General features: G+C 54.3%; 1 long non-coding RNA gene across 1 annotated transcript; it reads left to right on the top strand.

Annotated features, from left to right (window-relative positions):
- The first annotated feature begins 530 nt into the window (after positions 1-530).
- On the top strand, positions 531-1,911 carry LOC138819865 (uncharacterized). The gene is made up of 3 exons (XR_011369657.1): positions 531-619; positions 1,471-1,582; positions 1,830-1,911. It is a non-coding gene; the product is annotated as an uncharacterized lncRNA (long non-coding RNA).
- The last annotated feature ends 2,933 nt before the right edge of the window (positions 1,912-4,844 follow it).

Below are 4,844 nucleotides of genomic sequence, written 5' to 3'. Positions count from 1 at the left end.
GCAAGCACTCTACCAAGCCACACTCCCAAGTCCCTATGACTATATTTTGTATTACATTTGTGTATTTCATATAACTACAAATTATATAAAGCTTCAAGCCCTGATGGAGCCCTCAGCTGGCCTTGCTCACCTTCTTGCCTTTTGGCACAGGGAGCATCGCTTTGGCCAGTCTCTGGTGGGGGCGGTGGGACACGTGTTCTCCTTGTCTGGCCACTTATGCTGTCGTATGTCCAGGCTTGGCCAGGGGTGTTCAAGGGCCTCAAGTCAGGGCCTGGCCAGAGACATTCAAGGCCTCACCTTGAACGTTTTCCCCCAGTGCATCTTTTTATCTTCACTTTTAAAAACAATGGTTGCACACACGACGTGAAGCTGAGCACATTGAACATCGCTACGTGCCCTCAGCTCCTGGTATTAAGCAGCGCTTCACTGTTGTGCAACTGTCACCATCATGTCTAGAATTCTCATGGTCTTGGGTTCTAGCATTCTTAGCATTCTCTCCACCTTTCTGCCTCCTGTCTCTGTGGACCTCAGTGTTCTGGGGACCTCTTAGAGGTGGAACCACACGCTATTTGTCCTTTGGGGCCTGGCACCATGTCCTCTGCATTTCTTCACATTGTAGGTAATCTGACAGATAAGGAATTTATTCCTAATGATGGTGGAGTTACAGCCTGGTGTATTGTATAGCACTGTTACATTGAGTGTTTATGTCTCCCAGTGCGATCGTGTTGAGAGGAGGGGCATTAGGAGGAGATCAGGTCATGGAAACAAGTGTTTTTTTTTTTTTGTTTGTTTTTTTTGGGGGGGGGTCTGGTCATGGGGCCTGAACTCTGGGCCTGGGCGCTATCCCTCAGCTCTTCACCTCAAGGCTAGCGCTCTACCACTTGAGCCACAGCACGACTTCCGGCTTTTTTTCTTTTTGCTTATGTGGTGCTGAGGAATCGAACCCAGGGCCTCATGCATGCAAGGCAAGCACTCTACCACTGAGCCACCTTCCCAGCCCTGGAAACAAGTGTTTAAGAATGATGTTGGCCGGGCTGGGAAGGTGGCTCAGTGGTAGAGCACTTGCCTTGCATGCCTGAGGCCCTGGGTTCGATTCCTCAGCACCACATAAGCACAAAGAAAAAAGCCGGAAGTGGCACTGTGGCTCAAGTGGTAGAGCGCTAGCCTTGAGCTGAAGAGCTGAAGGACAGCGCCCAGGCCCAGAGTTCAGGCCCCACGACTGGACCAAAAAAAAAAAAAAAAAAGAATGATGTTGCCCATCTTGTTTAGCAGGTCCCTGCCCTCATGCCTGGTGAAGGACTTTTCCCCCCACTCCAGTCCAGCGAAGCTCCAGCCATGGCAGATCTCATGGTAGGAGCAGAGCGCAGACCCCATCACACACCTTGATCTTGGACTCCACAGCCTCCGGAACAGAGAGTAAAAAATGGGTTACTTATGAGCTGCCTAATTTATGACATTCTGTTACCACAGCCTGAGGGTATCTCTGCCCTTTGTAATCCATTTGTGACACATCCATCTGTCAGAGGACGTGTGCAGGATGCCACCTTCTGTGGATAACGATGTTATGAGCCTGTGTTTGCAAGTATGTGGCCAAATCCAGACTCCAGTTCCTTTGTCAGAACTGGATTCTGTACACCCAGAAATGGAACTGGTGGATCACATAGTAATGTCCATCCTTCCTTCCTTCCTTCCTTCCTTCCTTCCTTCCTTCCTTCCTTCCTTCCTTCCTTCCTTCCTTCCTCCTCCTCCTCCTCCTCGTCCTCCTCCTCTTCCTCCTCCATTTCTCGACGGTTTTCCACAGAGCCTTTATCATTTTGCTTTTCCACCAGCCGAGCACCGAGGTTTCAGCTTTTCCACATCCTCACCAGCAGTTGCTGTTTTCTGCCCTTTGGTGTAGCCAGCTTGAGGGGTGAGAGGTGGCTTTTCACCTGAGATGCAGGGGACCGCACTGCTCATCACCCCTCGGCAGAGAGTCGCAGGGGACCGCACTGCTCATCACCCTCAGCAGGGGACCGCACTGCTCATCACCCTCAGCAGGGGACCGCACTGCTCATCACCCCCGGCAGGGAGTCGCAGGGGACCGCACTGCTCATCACCCTCGGCAGGGAGTCGTATTGTCACCTATCTCCTTTGGCAGCAGCTCCATCCAGCTCCTTGGCCCATACTGGTTGGGTTTTTATTATTTATTTTTTGCTGACCCACTTTGAGGCTCAGGCTCGCTCTGAGACACGCTCAGCAGCGCAGCACCCGCGAGAAATCTGCACCTGCTTTGTAATTTTGGTCAGGAGAGATGCGAAGCCTGGGCCAGAGGCTGTGGAGCGCAGCGCTTCTTGGGCTGTGTTAAAGACTAGCGTGGAGACTGCTGTGGGCGGATGAGGTGGCCTCAGCCAGTTTAAGGAAGATACCGGGAGAGAGACCCCCTCTGCCAGCAGGGAGAACACCTTGCCTTGCCCCAAACTTCGAGATGAGAATTCCAGTAATAGAAAGGGATTCATTAGTGCCTTTTGACTGCAGGGAAGATCAAATCCCAACCTAATTATTGGTAAAAGTGCAAATCCCCACCCCCTGAAAACTGCAAGCTTTTAATAAGAGGTGAGCGAGGCATACTCGGAGCACACAGAGAGCCAGCGCCCCCAGCAAGGGAAGACACATCCAAAGTGGAGGTGCCGCGGGCTGGCAGTCAGTGAAAATGGGAAGGCCTCAGAGAGGGATCCTGGGTCATTATTAAACCAGGGGAGAGACTGGGGAGCTAATAACAGCTGTAGGAATAAGATTTAATGAGGAGAGAAAAGGCAAGAATTAATGCAAAGGTCAGCAAAAGATGCAGAGTTGCCTGGAATTTCTAATGAGCCCCTGTGTCCTGATCTGCTCCTCACAGGGCACTTTGCAATTAGAGACTCTGGGTACTTAATTTGATAAGGAATAATAACAGACCCGGCATTTATTTAGTTCCTGGTGATTGACGAAGTCCCCTTGGTTGGGTCTTTGCCAAACCCCTGGGATGGGCCGAGGAGTCCAGCCAGGACCTAAGTCCTGTGTGTGCAGTCACACTCAGCCGCCTTGACCCCCTCTCCTTCCTCCCTGTCCAGTGGCCACCACTGGCCCCCGGCCCTTTGCCCGGCCTCACAGTGTCACTAGCACACGACCAACACGGCCGAGCAAACGCTTGTTCTTGCCCAGAGCGACCTACAGAGTGGGTGGCAGAACCGTGGCTCCTTCTCAGGTGGTGCCACCACCTGTACCCCTGGCGGTACCCGGCAGTACCTGCCCATCCGTGCCAGGCCTCGGGAGAACCGGGCAGTGGGTGGGCGTGCGGGGTTCCGGGCTGGCCTCTGCCTTCCGGGGCAGGGGCTCGGGCCACTGCCTGGCTGTTAGCTCTGCGGTTCGTCCCGGGCACCAGCAGTCATCCTGCTGGAGCCCAGCGTCTGCCTCCTCGCAGCCGGGCTGTCTGCTGGCAGGGGCGCTGGGAGGCCCACTCCCAGGGCTCGTGGCTGGCCTCGCGTCTGGAAGGCAGAGACGGAGAAGCCAGGCCAACGGCACTGAGCCCTGGAGAGGAGGCCCGCCCTGCCTGCCTGGCCAAGGTCTCTGTCACTGGTCTTTGGTGTCCCACAGTCTCCTGGCCAGGATGTGCTCTGTACCCCCAAATCTGACAGCAGCTTCTCATCTGTGGCAGATGCTGGGAGCACGTTAGACTGCAGAATGACCTGTCTGGTGTTGGAAGCCTCACGCGGTGAGTGGCCTGAGGTAGTTCTGTGCCCACCTTAACATACAGCTCCACGTGGCCAAGAAAAAGTAGGACAGATCCCCCTTTTTTATTTTTGCTGGGAATGAGGCTTGAACTCAGGGCTGCATGCTCACTTGGCTTTCTTGCTCATGCTTGATTCCACCATGCCTATTTTTTGCTGGTTGGTTGGAGATAGAGTCTCATGGGCTTTTCTGCCTAGGCCAGCTTTGAACCATGTTCCTTCAGATTTCAGACTCTTGATTAGCTGGGGTTATAGGCTCTGGGCGTGAGCCACCAGCTCTCAGCTGCGGATCCTCTCTCCTAGCCATGTTTTCTCTTTCTACATCCCATGTCTTCATGAGCTTGACTTCCACTTTGGATTTCTGTCCTATCCTTGGCACAGCCAGGACCCAAAGCAGATAGCTAGCCACTGAGCTGGGGACAGAAGGCCCCAGGGATTTGGTCAAGCCTTGTGTCACTGGGCTCCCATGAGCCCTAGAGATGCCATTCTATCCCAAACCTGACGTGTGCTCTGATTGCAGTTTTAATTCAAATATGAGTCCAGTTGTTTTGGTAGCAGGATGAACCTTCCGGACACCAGTTCCATGTGGAATTCAGGCAGCCAGGGGTGACCGGCGTGGCCTCTGCAGCTGGTGGGTGCTGCTGGGGCTCCCCAGACTCCCCAGGCTCCCCGGACTCCCCAGGCTCCCCGGACTCCCCAGGCTCCCGGTCCAGTCTGATGGGGGCGGTTCCTCTCTGCAGTGGACAGCCCTTAGGTTCTGTCTGCTCAGACCTCAGAGCACAGGAAGAAACCTCGCCTGGATCAGAGCCTGGCCGGTGCGGGGTGCGTGGTGTTAGGGATTTGTTCATTGTGGAGTGGGAGCAGGAAGTGATCCCCAGTGCCCAGGGGCTGTGATGACACAGTACAGAGTACTGGGCCGAGTATGCTAGTGGAACACACAGCTTTCTTGGAAAACTGCAGGTCGTGACTCTTGCACTAAACCCAAGACACAGAGCAGAGCCCGGCATCTTCCATAGTTAGCACCAGAAGACTGGAGAGCAGGCCCTGCGTGCTCTCGACACAGCGAAGGCCAGAGGCACCGAGACCCCGGGGGAGGGG

This window comes from Dipodomys merriami, unplaced genomic scaffold (genome assembly GCF_024711535.1).
Source record: "Dipodomys merriami isolate MVZ:Mamm:240054 unplaced genomic scaffold, mDipMer1.0.p SCAF_82, whole genome shotgun sequence".
In the NCBI taxonomy this organism is placed as follows: Eukaryota; Metazoa; Chordata; class Mammalia; order Rodentia; family Heteromyidae; genus Dipodomys; species Dipodomys merriami.
This window is presented reverse-complemented; position numbering and strand designations above follow the sequence as displayed.